Source organism: Lynx canadensis, chromosome X, assembly GCF_007474595.2.
Source record: "Lynx canadensis isolate LIC74 chromosome X, mLynCan4.pri.v2, whole genome shotgun sequence".
NCBI lineage: Eukaryota > Metazoa > Chordata > Mammalia > Carnivora > Felidae > Lynx > Lynx canadensis.
Window position 1 is genome coordinate 69324550 of NC_044321.2, and position 19230 is coordinate 69343779.

Here is a 19230-nt window from a genome sequence, read left to right on the forward strand (position 1 = left end):
CAATGCTATGAAGCTTGAAATCAACCACAGGAAAAAGTCTGGAAAGCCTCCAAAAGCATGGAGGTTAAAGAACACCCTACTAACGAATGAGTGGGTCAACCAGGCAATTAGAGAAGAAATCAAAAAATATATGGAAACAAACGAAAATGAAAATACAACAATCCAAACGCTTTGAGACGCAGCGAAGGCAGTCCTGAGAGGAAAATACATTGCAATCCAGGCCTATCTCAAGAAACAAGAAAAATCCCAAAAACAAAATCTAACAGCACACCTAAAGGAAATAGAAGCAGAACAGCAAAGGCAGCCTAATCCCAGCAGAAGAAGAGAAATAATAAAGATCAGAGCAGAAATAAACAATATAGAATCTAAAAAAACTGTAGAGCAGATCAACGAAACCAAGAGTTGGTTTTTTGAAAAAATAAACAAAATTGACAAACCTCTAGCCAGGCTTCTCAAAAAGAAAAGGGAGATGACCCAAATAGATAAAATCATGAATGAAAATGGAATTATTACAACCAATCCCTCAGAGATACAAACAATTATCAGGGAATACTATGAAAAATTATATGCCAACAAATTGGACAACCTGGAAGAAATGGACACATTCCTGAACACCCACACTCTTCCAAAACTCAATCAGGAGGAAAGAGAAAGCTTGAACAGACCCATAACCAGCGAAGAAATTGAATCGGTTATCAAAAATCTCCCAACAAATAAGAGTCCAGGACCAGATGGCTTCCCAGGGGAGTTCTACCAGACGTTTAAAGCAGAGATAATACCTATCCTTCTCAAGCTATTCCAAGAAATAGAAAGGGAAGGAAAACTTCCAGACTCATTCTATGAAGCCAGTATTACTTTGATTCCTAAACCAGACAGAGACCCAGTCAAAAAAGAGAACTACAGGCCAATATCCCTGATGAATATGGATGCAAAAATTCTCAATAAGATACTAGCAAATCGAATTCAACAGCATATAAAAAGAATGATTCACCATGATCAAGTGGGATTCATTCCTGGGATGCAGGGCTGGTTCAACATTCGCAAATCAATCAACGTGATACATCACATTAACAAAACAAAAGAGAAGGACCATATGATCCTGTCCATCGATGCAGAAAAGGCCTTTGACAAAATCCAGCACCCTTTCTTAATAAAAACCCTTGAGAAAGTCGGGATAGAAGGAACATACTTAAAGATCATAAAAGCCATTTATGAAAAGCCCACAGCTAACATCATCCTCAACGGGGAAAAACTGAGAGCTTTTTCCCTGAGATCAGGAACACGACAGGGATGCCCACTCTCACCGCTGTTGTTTAACATAGTGCTGGAAGTTCTAGCATCAGCAATCAGACAACAAAAGGAAATCAAAGGCATCCAAATTGGCAAAGATGAAGTCAAGCTTTCGCTTTTTGCAGATGACATGATATTATACATGGAAAATCCGATAGACTCCACCAAAAGTCTGCTAGAACTGATACATGAATTCAGCAAAGTTGCAGGATACAAAATCAATGGACAGAAATCAGTTGCATTCTTATACACTAACAATGAAGCAACAGAAAGACAAATAAAGAAACTGATCGCATTCACAATTGCACCAAGAAGCATAAAATACCTAGGAATAAATCTAACCAAAGATGTAAAGGATCTGTATGCTGAAAACTATAGAAAGCTTATGAAGGTAATTGAAGAAGATTTAAAGAAATGGAAAGACATTCCCTGCTCATGGATTGGAAAAATAAATATTGTCAAAATGTCAATACTACCCAAAGCTATCTACACATTCAACGCAATCCCAATCAAAATTGCACCAGTATTCTTCTCGAAATTAGAACAAGCAATCCTAAAATTCATATGGAACCACAAAAGGCCCCGAATAGCCAAAGGAATTTTGAAGAAGAAGACCAAAGCAGGAGGCATCACAATCCCAGACTTTAGCCTCTACTACAAAGCTGTCATCATCAAGACAGCATGGTATTGGCACAAAAACAGACACACAGACCAATGGAATAGAATAGAAACCCCAGAACTAGACCCACAAACGTATGGCCAACTCATCTTTGACAAAGCAGGAAAGAACATCCAATGGAAAAAAGACAGCCTCTTTAACAAATGGAGCTGGGAGAACTGGACAGCAACATGCAGAAGGTTGAAACTAGACCACTTTCTCACACCATTTACAAAAATAAACTCAAAATGGATAAAGGACCTAAATGTGAGACAGGAAACCATCAGAACCTTAGAGGAGAAAGCAGGAAAAGACCTCTCTGACCTCAGCCGTCGCAATCTCTTACTCGACACATCCCCAAAGGCAAGGGAATTAAAAGCAAAAGTGAATTACTGGGACCTTATGAAGATAAAAAGCTTCTGCACAGCAAAGGAAACAACCAACAAAACTAAAAGGCAACCAACGGAATGGGAAAAGATATTTGCAAATGACATATCGGACAAAGGGCTAGTATCTAAAATCTATAAAGAGCTCACCAAACTCCACACCTGAAAAACAAATAACCCAGTGAAGAAATGGGCAGAAAACATGAATAGACACTTCTCTAAAGAAGACATCCAGATGGCCAACAGGCACATGAAAAGATGTTCAGCGTCGCTCCTTATCAGGGAAATACAAATCAAAACCACACTCAGGTATCACCTCACGCCAGTCAGAGTGGCCAAAATGAACAAATCAGGAGACTATAGATGCTGGAGAGGATGTGGAGAAACGGGAACCCTCTTGCACTGTTGGTGGGAATGCAAATTGGTGCAGCCGCTCTGGAAAGCAGTGTGGAGGTTCCTCAGAAAATTAAAAATAGACCTACCCTATGACCCAGCAAGAGCACTGCTAGGAATTTATCCAAGGGATACAGGAGTACTGATGCATAGGGGCACTTGTACCCCAATGTTCATAGCAGCACTCTCAACAATAGCCAAATTATGGAAAGAGCCTAAATGTCCATCAACTGATGAATGGATAAAGAAATTGTGGTATATATACACAATGGAATACTACGTGGCAATGAGAAAAAATGAAATATGGCCTTTTGTAGCAACCTGGATGGAACTGGAGAGTGTAATGCTAAGTGAAATAAGCCATACAGAGAAAGACAGATACCATATGGTTTCACTCTTATGTGGATCCTGAGAAACTTAACAGGAACCCATGGGGGAGGGGAAGGAAAAAAAAAAGAGGTTAGAGTTGGAGAGAGCCAAAGCATAAGAGACTGTTAAAAACTGAGAACAAACTGAGGGTTGATGGGGGGTGGGAGGGAGGGGAGGGTGGGTGATGGGTATTGAGGAGGGCACCTTTTGGGATGAGCACTGGGTGTTGTATGGAAACCAATTTGTCAATAAATTTCATATATATATAAAAAAAGACACTATTTATACTTATTTTAAAGTGTAATTAAAATAATCTGTTAATACTTTTATTACCAATTCTTCCAAGGGTGGTTCAATATTTGCAAATCAACATGATACACCACATTAATAAAAGAAAGGATAAGCACCATATGATCCTTTTGATAGATGCAGAAAAAAAACATTTGACTAAGTACAATATCCATTCATGATAAAAAAAACCCTCAGCAAAGTTGGTTTAGAGGGAATGTACCTCATCATAATGAAGGCCATGTATGAAAAACCCACAGCTAACATCATCATTAATGGGGATAAAACTATAAGCTTTTCTCCTGAGGTCATGTACAAGACATGAATGTTCACTCTTACCACTTTTATTCAACACAGTACTGGAAGTCCTAGCCACAGCAATCAAGCAAAAGGAAATAAAAGGCATCCAAATCAATAAGGAGGATGTAAAACTTTCATTACTTGCAGATGACATGATACTCTATATAGAAAACCTGAAAGATACCACCAAAAGACTTCTAGAACTGACTAATGAATTCAGTAAACTCAGAGGATACAAAACCAGTGTACAGAAATCTGTTGTATTTCTTTTTTTAAGTTTATTTATTTTTAAGTTTATTTATTTTAAGTTAATTTATTTATTATTTATTTTGAGAGAGGGAGAGAGAGGAGAGAATGTGCATGAGCAGGGGAGGGGCAGAGAGACAGGGAGAGAGGGAATCCCAAGCAGGCTCTGTGCTATCAGAGCAAAGCCAGATGCAGACTTTGATCTCACAAACTGTGAGATCATGACCTGAACTGAAATCGAGTCAGACGTTTAAACAACTGAACCACCCAGGCGCCCCAAGGATGAATACAATTTTCATGCTTATATAACTTCCCGTACTTCACCTATCCTGGTGCTTACCACATTATATCGTAATTACAGATTTACTATTCTGGAGATCCCCATAGATTGTGAGATCCTGGAGGACAGTGCTAGGTATGTTTCATATACCTGTCATCTAGCCAGTACTTGACACATAGTAAGTATTTAGTTATTATTAGCTATATGAAAAGAAAGAAGGAAGGAAGGAAGGAAGAAAAAGAAGAAAGGAAGTAATGAAGAAAGAAGAAGGAGCAAAAAAAGGGATAAAAAAGAAAGAAAAAAGATATAATCTATCCATCCAATTATTCTAGTTTCAGTGAGGTCTCAGAGACAAAGTAGTGGAGTCCTTAAAAGACATGGAACTTAATAGATGTTTGTTCAGCGTGTGTGCTTTATTTGAATTTAATCAATTGAAGAGAACACAGACAAATTGACAATGCCTTCTGATGAGAGATAATGCATATGATTTTTATTATAAATTTATGAGTGGGACTGGGATGAGACATGGGTATTCCAGAGAAAAGGACATCTTTGACCCAGGACATAGGCTTCATTTACTGTTGATGTTCTTGTGTGTTTTGTTTTTAATTTAGTCTTTTTCCAGGTCAGGTCATAGCTGCAAGGTCTTATATTGCAAGCAAAAATGTGCCATATGAGTTGTATCATTATAGTCATCTTTATAGTCTACAGAGATGAGCGTGTCTGCTCTGTATCTCCTTCCAGCAAGAGCTAGGGAATCTTAGGGTTTCTAAATTTCCTAACCCAAGATGTCATCATGCAGACTGGTTTTAAATGTATTGAATGATTCATGTGAGTTATGATGGCCTATATTTGCAGTTTGTCCTATCATCTTAACATGGTTATTCTGTGATTGGCATTTCTTGCATTTTTACATTTATGCAAACTAATATTTAAAGTGAGTTTTCTAAGTTAGGAACCCTGATGTTTTTATTAATAAGTAAAAATTACATCTAAGAGCCTGACAAACAGAACCTATAACATGTCATAATATGTTTTTTTTTTTTTTATGAGCAGGTCATAGACAAAGTAAAGATGAAAGGGGAAGACAATAACTGTTTTAACTCTTTCATTTCTAGAAAGCAAACAAGATAGAGTTGCTTATTTATCTTATTTAGGGAAAGGGAAGTTAGAATTATGTAGCTTTGCTACAATAAGGGTGGTCTTGTTTCCTTTCTGTCTTTTTGTTATTCTGAGCCACATTATGTTCTCTGGAAGGAATATCTGAAAATAGTCAATTTATAGCCTCTAGTTGGCTTTGTAGCCCAACCCAACAGGCCTTGAAGTGAAAACTTCTCACAAAGCCATGCAGAAAGTATCCACCAGGTGCTAGAAAGTGGCAGATTCTACCTGTCTATAAAAATAATTCAAGCAGATTGGGGCGCCTGGGTGGCCCAGTTGGTTGGGCAACCGACCTCAGCTCAGGTCATGATCTCACGGTTCGTGGGTTCGAGCCCCGCGTCGGGCTCTGTGCTGACAGCTCAGAGCCTGGAGCCTGTTTCAGATTCTGTGTCTCACCCTGTCTCTGCCCCTCCCCTGCTCATGCTCTGTGTCTCTCTGTCTCTCAATAATAAATAAACATTTAAAAAAAAAATTCAAGCAGAGAAGACTAATCAATATGAATGCATTCAAAAAGTGAAAACAATAGGAACTTGGCATCTTCATTACTCTGATAGTACAAATTTCCAACTTTTCTAATGTCAGGAAACATAACTAGAATTTTTACTTTAAAAAAATCTCTGATTCCTTTTCTGACCTCAAGTTTTTATTTATGTAAATACCATTTTTCAAACTCAAAAATACATGAATAGTAGGACAATACTATTAAATTTTTAGTTCAACTGAAAAACTTCCCTATTTAACCAGCCAGACTTTTGTCTTGTAAATTCTGTTTCAATTCCTTCTTTCCAAAGTGTGGACAATCTGAGAAGAGGGAAATGAGTTTAATGAGGAAAGTGAAAAAGAGAGTAAAAGAGTTAGTTTGTTGGAGTTGCTGGGTTTCCCCTTACTTATTCCTAGCAATATTTTCTACCTAATCCTTCTCATTAAAAAAAATCTGCCACTATTTAAAATAACAATCTCAGGGGCACCTGGGTGGCTGAGTCAGTTAAAGTCTGACTTCAGCTCAGGTCATGATCTCACAGTTTGTGAGTTTGAGCCCTGTGTCAGGCTCTGTGCTGACAGCTCAGAGCCTGGAGCCTGCTTCAGATTCTGTGTCTCCCTCTATCTCTGCCCCTCCCCCACCCACACTCTGTCTCTCTCTCTCAAAAATAAGCAATATATATACATATATTGCTTATATATATATATATATAATAACAATCACAAAGCTAGAAATTTTCTTTTTATTTTTACTGACTCGTTTAATTTTTTAAGTTTACACAAATAATGTATGAACACATTCTTATAGTAGAAAAACTAAACATTACAAAAGTATATACAGTAAAAAGTGACAGTTCCATTAGATGTGCCCACCCCCATCCCAATCCACTCCTAGGTAGTAGCTATTGCTAACATTAGATGTCTTATCTTCCCCATTCACTTTAGAAAATATTTTTTAATCTTAAATACAGTATATCTTCAAAGAGTAAGAACCATGTTTACATGTCTTTTTAGTTTTACCCAGACCTGCATATACTGTAGTCTCATTGTAAAACTTTTTGTTTCATTTTCCTGAGGACTTTAGCATAAGACATGTTTATCATAGTTTCTTGGGCAATAAAGTACAAAGAGAACTTCCAAGGAAGGCTCTTTCAATTATTAAACTATCTCATTTGGATCCAGAAGAACAGTGGGATCCTAAGGGCTTCCACACATGCAATGTAGTGACGTTGATTAAATTAGATAATTGCTCTTCTGCATTCAGCCTGAGTAAACCTACTGAGAAGAATACATTTCTGGTATCAATCAAAAATATGTACTGTGCCTACTTCATGTAGAATATATATATTAAGTTGTTCTAAAATATTTTCATTTTGTTGGCCCCTCTGATGGGGCAAAAGACTTCACAGACCATGTATTCCACTTGCTCCTTCCTTTATGAAAAAAAAAATCCTCAGAATTGGGGAAAGTCCTACTTTTGATGAGGTGGAATGAGGTTTTGTCTGCATTTTTATTAAAAACAGAAATTCTGTTGCATAACAGAATACACAACAGGAAGTAAAGATTATGCATTGTTACATTATTTTTATTAATGGTATAAGATAACCTGTAGGTCACCTGAAAAAGCCACATGAACCATGACTTGCAAACCAAATTTCTGTGTCAGACTTATCATAGAAATTTGACATACTGGAATGATCACATGAACATGGAGTCAGACAAACCTAGGTTTGAATTCTAACTGAGCCACTTAGTAGTTGCAAGAACTTAGGCAAATCGCTTAACCTTTTACAGTTTCATTGTCCCTTTCTCAAAATAAAGGAATACCTACCTTGTTGAGTTATTGTGAACATTAAGTGACAATGTATATATGTCTCCTTTCTTTCATTCCCTCCCTCTTTCTCTCCTTTATTCCTCTTCCCTCTCTTCCTCTGTTCCTTCTTTTCTCTTTCCTTCTTCCTCTCTCCCTCCCTCTTTTCCTTCCTTCCTTCCTTCCTCTTTCTTTCTTTTTCTTTATTTTGTCTTAATATTTGTATTCTTTCTAACTGGCTCTGAGAAAATTGTATAAAATATCCCCTTTAAAGGATATACACCCAATGAATCCATTCCTAAACACAAAGAGTTACAAGAGTGTAATCATAACATTCAGGTTGTATCACTCCTTATCCAAACCTTTTCTCATTTTCTCCTGTCACCACTTTTTTTCCCCTTAAGTAGAGCTGAGCTTTGATGATTCAAATCCAGTCTCATGTAAAGACTTCTTCAAAGTTGTATCATTACATATATCCCTGGGTTTTTTAACCACTCCCTTTCAATTCCTCATTTCATGTTAAATTGTATTTTGTTGATTGGTTTTAGAAGATGCTCTGTGTAATACATTATTGGAGAGGTATATCTCATATATTTGAATACTTGACAGTTCTTCTCTGAGATAAGAGTTATGAACTTAAGAGAATGATGAAGCTTTCTATTTTATTTATGCACAAAATGGTAGCAAAAATATTAATGTAAAAACTCTTTATTTAGGAGTTTCTTTCTTACATTTCACATGTTGTAGTAAATACGATTTAACATGAATTCACATTTGGAGCCGCACCTACAGAAACTGCCCTGGTAATGCGCTTGCATGGCACATAATTAAATGCATGTTATAACTTGTTCCTATTACGCATACCAGTTTGGACAATGTGAAATATACAATCATAAAATTAAACCTATGTTATTCATTATGTCCGTCAAATTTCCCTGATTTTAAGACTAGTTGCGACCCTCAAATCATAAAACAATAAAAGTCATCATAAAACATAAAGTCAAGGTGCCTGGGAAATACTAGATAAAACAAACAGGCAAGACTTGTTATTTAATTTTACCAATATTTGCCTACGAGAGAAGTCAGATTCACTTCTAGTCTAGCCATAGCAAATAGAGCTTTCTTATCAAAGTGTTAATGCCCTTTCCTGACGTTTGAGCTGCTGTACTTACGAAATGCCTCTACTTGTTCAGACCAGTATAACTTATTGCAGGGAAGCCTTAGGGAACTAGTAGCACAAAATAACAATTACTCACTGGAAACTTTGGTTCCAGAAATGGAGATAGGCACAGACAAAATGTAAAGGCCAAGTGGAGGGAGAGAGTAATACAAAACAGAGGTAGAATATAAGAGGAAAATCATGTAGGGCATTTGACCATTTGAAAGACTTCAAGTTTTACTTTGAATGATATAAGATATCATTGGGGAATTTTGAGAAGAGGAGTGACATGATCTGATTCTGTTTTTAAAATATCAGTCTGGCTTATGTATTGAGAATACATAATACATCTCCTCTATCAGTGGAGATAATGGCATGAAAAAGGAAATCACTTTGGAAGGTGTTGTAATATTACTAGCAAGAGATTATGTCAGTTTATAACAGAGGAGGTGATGAGAATTGGTCATATCCTAGACATATTTCAAATGAGATGGGGCAGTAAAATAATAAAGATATTATAAGCCCCTTGAAGGCTATTACTGATATAATTAACTAGCCTTATCTCACCCACAACTCAGAATCATAAAAGAATAAATGTATATGAGAATTATGATTATTTCTTTTTTGAAACCACTGTTCTATCAAATATCCCACCCTCCCTTAATTAATGCTTATTTATTTTTTTAGAGAGAGATAGACAGAGTCGAGCAGGGGAGGGGCAGAAAAAGGGAGACACAGAATCGGAAGCAGCTCCAGGCTCCGAGCTGTCAGCACAGAGCCTGACGGGGGGCTGAAACTCATGAACTGTGAGATCACGACCTGAGTCGAAGTCGTACACTTAACCAACTGAGCCACCCAGGCACCCCTTCTTAAAAAAAAAAAATTAATGTTTACTTATTTTTTGAGAGCCACCCTCCCTTAATTCGTTTCTTACATGAAAATACTCAAACTTGTTTTACATGATTAATTAGATCAATTTTACTATGGTTCAATCAATACAGAGTCAATTGAATACCAATTAATCAGTCTTATTCTGTTCTAATGACTAAGGCCTGGTTTGAATAACAATTTCATAAAATTTCAAGCTCAAAAGTGTTTTGGAGATGATGTAGTTTAGAGATTCCCAACAAGTTTGAGTATAGAGATCACTTTTAATACTGCAAAATGTAGTGGTTCTCCCAAGAAAATGATGGCACTTTTAGTAGCCATTAAGTGAGGAAATACATAATAACAAAAAGCTACAATTAATTCAATATTGGTTTTGAGTGAATGTGTATTTTACTAATCTCAGCAGAATTTATATACACATATGTGCAATATATGTTATTTATGCTCAATGGATACATAATTTCATGTACTCCCTGTAATATTTTTGAACCCTCTGTCACTCCTATGCCAAATAATTTTTGGTTCACAGGATGAAACAACTGAGTTTCAACCCTTACTTTCCATACCCCATGGCCAGTTTTGCAGGTAGAAAAGTTACATTCAAAGGGGCTAAGTGATTTTAGGAGATCAGCATCTGTACTGGAACAGGAAGGCAGAGGTGTGGGATAAAGGACAAAGTCTTAGACTTGGTTTTAGGATAACTGAGCTCAAAGCATAGCTCTCAAGCTAGTCCTCTAGTCTCTGAGACTGTTTTATTTTTTTTACCTATAAAAGGAAGATGATAAGACAAACCTTAGAGAATTATGCTGAGAATAAAAAAAGATAATGCACATACTTTTTTTTTCTTTTTCATTGAAATGTGCTATAAAATGGAAATAATAATACCACTATTAGAACCTGAGTTCTAGCTGAGCACTCCAAGAATTATTTCTATCCTTTCTATGACAACAACTGGCCATATTATTCTGATGATTCTGATGCTGGAATCAAATAAAACACACATCAATTTACTCAAAATTAGATAACAATAACCCAAACCACTATTCAAAATGAAGAAGACTGAATGAATGTCATGATGTGTACATTGTCTCAGTGAATGAAAAATATTTATATTCCATTGTTTTCTCTGCCTTTTTGTGTATGTCTCTGAATTCAAGAAGACTCAGTGATGTTTTTCTCATAATAAGAATTGTTTTTCTTCTTGGGTGTTTTGGGTACTATTTCTGGTACATAATTGTCATTAAATTAAATGGACTTTAGACTCAAATATAGTTGTAAATAGAATTCTCTGAAACCCAGTATTGTGGGTATATCTACTACTAAATAATTTAGGGTAGAAGCAACTTCAAGCAGTTTCTTTGGCAGTGATAATAACATGACATGAATGATATTATATTGGTAATCATTGATAATAACTAATAGCATATATCACCTATCTTCTTGCTTTCTATAAAAGTGAATTTAAAACAATACATCCATAGTTATTATTAGGCAATATGAACTTTAGACACTTTGTTTTAGTCAGTCTCAAAACAAGCACATCAAGTTTTCCAAGATATTACACTCCACTGTGCAAAGGTGTTTAATATGTTGATATGAAATCTAATGACTTTTTGGTGAATGTGCATATTGGAAATACTTAAAGTGGGAAATAACGGCTCAATTATTTAAAATGGTTCCTCAGATGTTTACAGCCTGACATGCACAAAAATATGAGTGATTGTTTAAACATTTTGTTTGTTGCTTTTCAGGTTTTTATTTAAATTCTAGTTAGTTAACATACACTGCAATATTAGTTTTAGGTGTAGAATTTAGTGATTCATCACTTACACACAACAGGCAGTGCTCATGACAAGTGCCCTTCTTAATAGCCATCACCTATTAAACCCATCTGCCCACTGATCTGCTGTCCAGTAACCCTCAGTTGTTCTCTATGGTTAAAAGTCTGTTTTGGCTCTCTTCGCCATCCCATGTTCATCTGTTTTGTTTCTCAAATTCCACATGTGAGTGAAATCATATGGAATTTGTCTTTTTCTGACTGACTTATTTCGCTTAGCATAGTACGCTCAAACTCCATCCGTGTCATTGAAAATGGCAAAATTTCATTCTTTTTTATGGTTGAGTAATATTCCATTGTGTGTGTGTGTGTGTATATCACATTTTCTTTTTTAAAAAATATTTATTTTTGAGATACAGAGAGATAAACAGAGAATGAGTGGGGGAGGGGCAGAAAGAGAAGGAGACACAGAATCCGAAGCAGGCTTCAGGCTCTGATCTGTCAGCACAGAGCCTGACATGGGGCTCGAACCCACAAACCGTGAGATCATGATCTAAGCTGAAGTGGGACTCTAAACCAATTAAGCTACCCAGGCACCCCTATACCACATTTTCTTTATCCATTCATCATTCAATGGACATTTGGGCTTTATCTATAATTTGGCTATTGTTGATAATGCTGCTATAAACATCAGGGTGCATGTATCCCTTTGAATTAGTATTTTTGTATTCTTTAAGTAAGTACATAGTAGTGCAATTGCTGGATTGTGGCGTAGTTCTATTTTTAACATTTTGAGGAGCCTCCATACTGTTTTCCAGAGTGACTGTACCAGTTTGCATTCCCACCAACACCAGATCCTTGGCAACACCTGTGTTTTCCTGTGTTGTTAATTTTAGCCATTCTGACAGGTGTGAGGTGATATTGCATTGTAGTTTTCATTTGTATTTCCCTGATGATGAGTAATGCTGACCATCTTCTCATGTGTCTATTATCCATTTCTATGTCTTCTTTGGGAAAATGTCTATTCATGTATTCTGACCATTTCTTCACCGCATTATTTGTTTTTTTTGTGTGTTGAGTTTGATAAGTTCTTTATAGATTTTATATATCAACCCTTTATCAGATATGTCCCATGCAAATATCTTCTCCCATCCTGGAGGTTGCCTTTTAGTTTTATTGGTTGTTTCTTTTGCTGTGCATAAGCTCTTCATCTTAAGTCCCAATAGTTTATTTTTGCTTTTAGTTCCCTTGCCACAGGAAACATATCTAATAAGAAGTTGTAAAAGAGGTTATTGATGTAACTGATGTAAAAGAGGTTACTGCCTGTGTTCTCATTTATAATTTTGATGGTTTCCTTCCTCTCTCACATTTAAGTCTTTCATCCATTTTGAATTTTCTTTTGTGTATTATGTAAGAGCTGGTCCAGTTTCATTCCTTTGCATGTGGCTGTCCACTTTTCGAAACACTATTTATAGAAGAGACTGCCTTTTTTCCATTAGACAATTTTTCCTGCTTTGTCAAAGGTGAATTGGCCATGTAGCTTTGGGTTAATTTCTGGGTTTTCTATTCCATTGATCTATTGTCTATTTTTGTGCCAGCACCATACCATCTTGATCACAACAGCTTTGTAATGCAACTTGAAGTAATACAACGTGTGATGCCTCCACCTTTGCTTTTCAAGATGCTTTGGCTATTTGGGGTCTTTTGCGGTTCTATACAAATTTTAGGATTATTTGTTCTAGCTCTGTGAAAAACGCTGGTGGTATTTTGATAGGGATGGCATTGAATGCAATTTCTTTGGTTACTATAGACATTTTAGCAATATCTGTTCTTCCAATCCATGAGCATGAGATGTCTGTCCATTTTTATGTCGTTTTTTAATATGTTTCATCTGTGATATATGGTTTTCAGAGTACAGTTTTTACCTCTTTCATTAGGTTTATTCCTAGCTACCTTATGGCTTTTGTTGTTACTGTAAATGGGATTGACTCCTTGATATATTTTTCTGCTGCTTCATTATTGTATAGAAATGTAACATATTTCTGTATGTTGATTTTCTGTATGTTGATTTTATATCCTGTATGTTACTGTGTTTGTGTTTAAGTTCTAGCAATTTTTTTTTTTGCTGGGGTATACTGGGTTTTCTGTATACAGTATCATGTCATCTGCAAATAGTGAAAGTTTGACTTCTTCCTTGCCAGTTTGGATGCCTTTTATTTCTTTGTGTGGTCATATTGCTGAGACTAGGACTTCCAGTACTATGTTGAATAAAAGTTGTGAGAGTGGCTATCCCTGTTTTCTTCCTGACCTTAGAGGATAAGCTCTCAGTTTTCCCCATTGATGATGATATTAGCTGTGGGTTTTTCATAATAGCCTTTATTATGTTTATGTATGTTCCCTCTAAGCCTACTTTGCTGATGGCTGTTATCAAGAATGGATATTGTGCTTTATCAAATGCTTTTTCTGCATCTATTGAGAGGATCATATGGTTTTTATCCTTTTTCTCATAAATGTGGTGTCCACGTTGATTGAAAATATTTAACCACACTTGCAGCTCAGGAATAAATCCCACTTGATTGTGGTGAATGATTCCTTTAACGTACTGTTGAATTCGATTTGCTAGTATTTTGTTGAGAATTTTTGCATCCATGTTCATCAGGTATATTGGCCCATAATTCTCTTTTTTAGTGGAGTCTTTGTCTGATTTTGTAATCCAGATAGTGCTGGCCTCATACATGATTTTGGAAGTTTTTCTTTCATTTTTTAGAAAGGTTTGAGAAGAATAGGTATTAACTATTCTTTAAATATTTGGTAGAATTCCCCTAGGAAGCCATCTGGCCCTGGACTTTTGTTTGTTGGGAGATGTTTGATTACTGATTCAATTTCTTTGCTGTTTATTCACATGTTCAAATTTCTATTTATTCTTGTTTCAGCTTTGGTGGTTTATATTTTTATAGGAATTCATCCATTTCTTCCAGATTGTCCATTTTGTTGGCATTTTATGTTTCATAAAATTCTCTTCTAATTGTTCATATTTCTGTGGTGTTTATTGTGATTTTATTTGGATGCTTTCTCGTTTCTTTTTGAAAAGTCTGATTAGGGGTTTACCAATTTTATTTTTTTTTCAAAAACCAGTTCTTGGTTTCATTGATATATTTTACTTTTTTTTTTAATCAATTATGTCTGCTCTAATCTTTATTATCTCCCTTCTTCTGCTGGCTTTAGGTTTCATTTGTTGTTCCTTTTCTAGCTCCTTTATGTATAAGATTAGGTTCTGTATTTAAGATTTTTCCTGCTTCTTGAGGTAGGCATGTATTGCTATATATATCCCTCTTAGGAGTGCTTTTGCTGCATCCCAATGGTTTTGAGTGATTGTGTTTTCATTTTCATTTTTTCCTTAATTTCCTACTTGACCCATTCATTTTTCAGTAGCATGCTCTTTAACCTGCATGTATTTGTGGTCTTTTCAATTTTTTCTTGTGATTGACTTAAAGTTTCATACCATTGTGGTCAGAAAATATGCATGGTATAATCTCAATCTTTCTGTATTTCTTGAGGCCAAATTTATGATCAAGTATGTGAAATATTCTGGAGATTGTCCCTCGTGCCCTTGAAACTAATGTGCATTTTGCTGCTTTAGGATGAAATGTTCTGAATATATCAGTTAAGTCTATCTTGTTCAGTGTATCATTCAAAGCCATTGTTTCCTTGTTGATTTTGTGCTTAGATGTTCTGTCTATTGATATAAGTGGGGTGTTAAAGTCCCCTACTATTATTGTAGTATTAATGAGTTTCTTTATGTTTGTTATTAATTGTTTTATATATTTGGGGGTTCCCATGTTGGTTGCATAAATACAATTGTTAGATCTTCTTGATGGATACTCCCCTTTATTATGATATAGTGCCCTTTTGTATGTCTTGTTACAGTATATGGTTTTAAATCTATTTGTCTGATATAAGAATGGCTACTCTGGCTTTCTCTGATGATAAATGTTTATCCATTCCCTCACTTTCAATACGGAGATGTTTTTAGGTCCAAACTAAGTGTCTTTTAGGCTGCATATACATAGGTATTTTTTAATCTATTTTGACACCCGATGTATTTAGATTGGAGCATTTAGTACATTTACACTCAGAGTAATTAGTGATAGATAAGTATTTAGTGTCATTTTATTACTTGTGTTGTCATTGTTTCTGGAGATTTTCTCTGTTTCTTTCTAGTCTTTGGTGCTTTTGCTCTTTTGTTCCCACTCAAAGAGTCGCCTTAATATTTCTTGCAGGGTTGGTTTAGTGGTCACAAACTCCTTTAGTTTTGTTTGTCTGGGGAACTCTTTATCTCTCCTTCTATTCTGAATGATAATCTTGCTGCCTAGTGTGTTTTTGGCTACAGGTTTTCCCCAATCATCATGTTGAATATATCATGCCATTCCCATCTGGCTTGACAAGTTTCTGTGGACAGATATGCTACTAATTGATTGGTTTTCCCTTATAAGTTAGGAACTTCTTTTGTCTTGCTGCTTTTATAAATTTTTCTTTATCACTATATTTTGCAAATTTAACTATAATATATCTTGATGCTGGCCTGCTTTTTTTGATTTTGATGGGAGTTCTCTGTGCCTCCTGGACTTTGATGTCTGTTTCCTTTTCCAGATTAGGGAAGTTTTCAGCTATAAAATCCTCAAATATACCTTCTGGCCCCCTTTTCTTCTTCTTATTCTGGGCTTCCTATGATAATAATATTAATAAGTTTGGTGGAGTCAATGAGTTATTTAAATCTACTCTCACAGGGCGCCTGGGTGGCGCAGTCGGTTAAGCGTCCGACTTCAGCCAGGTCACGATCTCGCAGTCCGTGAGTTCGAGCCCCGCGTCAGGCTCTGGGCTGATGGCTCAGAGCCTGGAGCCTGTTTCCGATTCTGTGTCTCCCTCTCTCTCTGCCCCTCCCCCGTTCATGCTCTGTCTCTCTCTGTCCCAAAAATAAATAAACGTTGAAAAAAAAAAATTAAAAAAAAAATCTACTCTCATGACCCCAATTTTTCCTTTCTCTCTTTTGTTCAGTTTCTTTAGTTTCCATAATTCTATCTTCTATATCACTTATATGTTACTCTTATTCTTCCATCATTGTGGTCATTACATCCAGGCAGTTTTGAATCTGTTACTGAATTTTTCATTTTGGACTGATTGTTTTTTAGTTCTTTTATATCTGTGGTAAGCGTCTCCCTGATGTCTTCTATGCTTTTCTGAAGCCCAGCTAATATCATTTTGATTGTTGCCCTAAATTCTCCATAAGGAATATTAATGATATCTGGATCAATTAGATCTCTGGCTGTGACCTTTTCTTGTTCTTTTCTTGTTTTTTTTTTTTTTTTAATGCATTCCTCTGTCTTGGTATTTTTTTCTAGGTCTCTGTCTTTTGTGTGTGTTAGGAAAGCCTGTTATGTTTCCTGCTTATGAGAACAATGGCTTTATGAAGAAGTCATACACTGTCCAGGCCTGGTGCCTCAGTAAGTGTGTCTGGTGTGTGCTGTGTGCACTCTGCTGTGGTGTTTGGCTGCTCTATCCCTGAAATTGCCTGCAGAGTTTCTCCTTGCACTTTCACCAGCGTGTAGCAAGTTTTAAGTAGGTGTGTTATGGTGTGCTTGTTAAAAAACACCTGATGTTATTTCCACTAGAATTAAAGCTTCACAGAACTCTATAGACAGTAGATGTAGTGCTTGAAAAGTTTGTGCTGTTCTTCTGGGTAGGGGTCTGTTGCATGAGTTTTTAGGCATACTTGCCTAAGAAAAGCAGTACCATGAGAAGCAGTGAATGGGGTTCTGACTTGGTGTAAGCAGGTTAGGCAGCCAGTGTTGATGCTGTGCTGTTCACTGACATTGGTTTATGATGAGGGTTTGGGCAGGGGGGATGTTGTCCCCACCCCTCTCCTTCCTCCCTGAAGAGGTAGGTCCTTGATTGCTGTTCTCAGGGAAGCACTTTCAGAGGAGAAAATAATTTCCCCTGTTGCATCACAGGCATTTTTCAGATTACTGATTTCATAGTGTCTATCTCTGGGTCACTTGCCTACCTGACTCAGTGCAGTGCACCTTGGGTTGTACCCTAGCCACTCCTACTGATTTTTAAAATTCTAAACTTCAGGGACTTGGTGTGGCAGGGAACTGCACTCATCCTCTGGGTAACGATTTGACCATATTGGGACGAATGCAGGTTTGACACAGAAGGACAGTTTCACAAGAGTGCAGGGGCATGGAATTTGGAGCAAGCAGGTTAAAAAGCCAGGGTCCTGATTAGTTGCTCTCAGCAGGTGTCTCTGCACCTATGCTGAGGGGTGATGGAGAGAAATGACCTTTGCTGTTTCTTTTGTCCCAAGAGGCAATGACACTTCTCACAGATGCCCTCCAAAAAGTATGAACAATCTCTCCTTCAGCCCCTTAGGCAATCCTCAGATTGCAAAATCTGCCCTGGGTTTGTTCCCTGTGTTTTGTTCAGGAGTAGAGCATGTCCTAAGGTCTCTATCCCAGCCAAGCCCATAGACCTCTAAAACTCCAGTCTTTGAGGCTGGCTGCTTATAATAACTCACTGAATTCAGTCACTCTCATTTTCCCAGCCAAAGGCTTTGGGGAAGTGTTTTCTTGTGTGTATCACTGTGTGTTCCACTCTCACCTTTCTATGCAACCAGGGCTCCTTCCCCTCTGTAGCACCCATGAAACATTTCTCCCTCAAACCATGTCTCCACACTTCCTTCCTTCTTCAAAGTGGCCTCTTCTCTCCCTGTAGTTGTGCAGTTTTCTCAGTTCTGTAGTCAATTTCCCGAGTATTCAGAATGATTTGATAGTTATCTAGCTGTGTTCATGGGATGAAGCAAGCCTAAGGTCCTCCCACTTCACTGTCATCTTAGCTCCCTCTCCTCCTTCCGAATGATTTTCTAACAGATGAATCGAGTCACGAGTCACCAGATTACATCACAACATGCAAAAGCTATTTCTCTAGAGTATCAACAAGAAGTTTGACATTTGAAGATGGGGCAGTTTGGAGAACACATTGTGTGAGTACAGGGATAGACTCCATAAAGAAGTTATAGGAGACAACTTTACTGTTGCTTGTGGCTTAACTGTGTTGCAACTTCCTTCCTAGTCGAGGATGAGAACTGTGAATATTATTTTGAGATTATAGCTAAATTGAAGGTTATTGAGTTTGAGGAACCCTTGAAATATGTGTTCCTAAAAGATAGCAGTCTTGCCTCAGGTATACCTCAACATTAGCTATTAAGCAACCAATCTGGTCACCTTCATCTCATAATTTTTACTCAACTCAATACATGAAAATGGAAGGTTCTTTCTGCTACTGTTAGGGTGGGGATATTTATAACCATTTCCCTGAAAAATTAATCTCAGCAACAGTAGGTAGTTCCAATGTGATATGATTTCTGATCCACCTATACTTCCTTATATCTACTGCAAGAGTCCATACTATATGGTGTTGAAAATGTCACTCATAGAGTGTTTTTTCTTTAGTTTAAGATTTATTCTCTTTAAAATGGAAATTCTCTAAAATGAGGTAGCATTCAGAAAGTATATTATTCCTTGTTAATAGATATTTAATCATATTAATTCACTTGCAAACACTTCAGGTAGAAGAAATAGAAAAAAAAAGTTTTTGAGTGGACAGATAAAAGCCTTAGGATTAAAGTGCTTCACAATGCCAAAAGAAATATAGCAGGAGGGAAAAGAACAGATATCTATTTCCCCTGC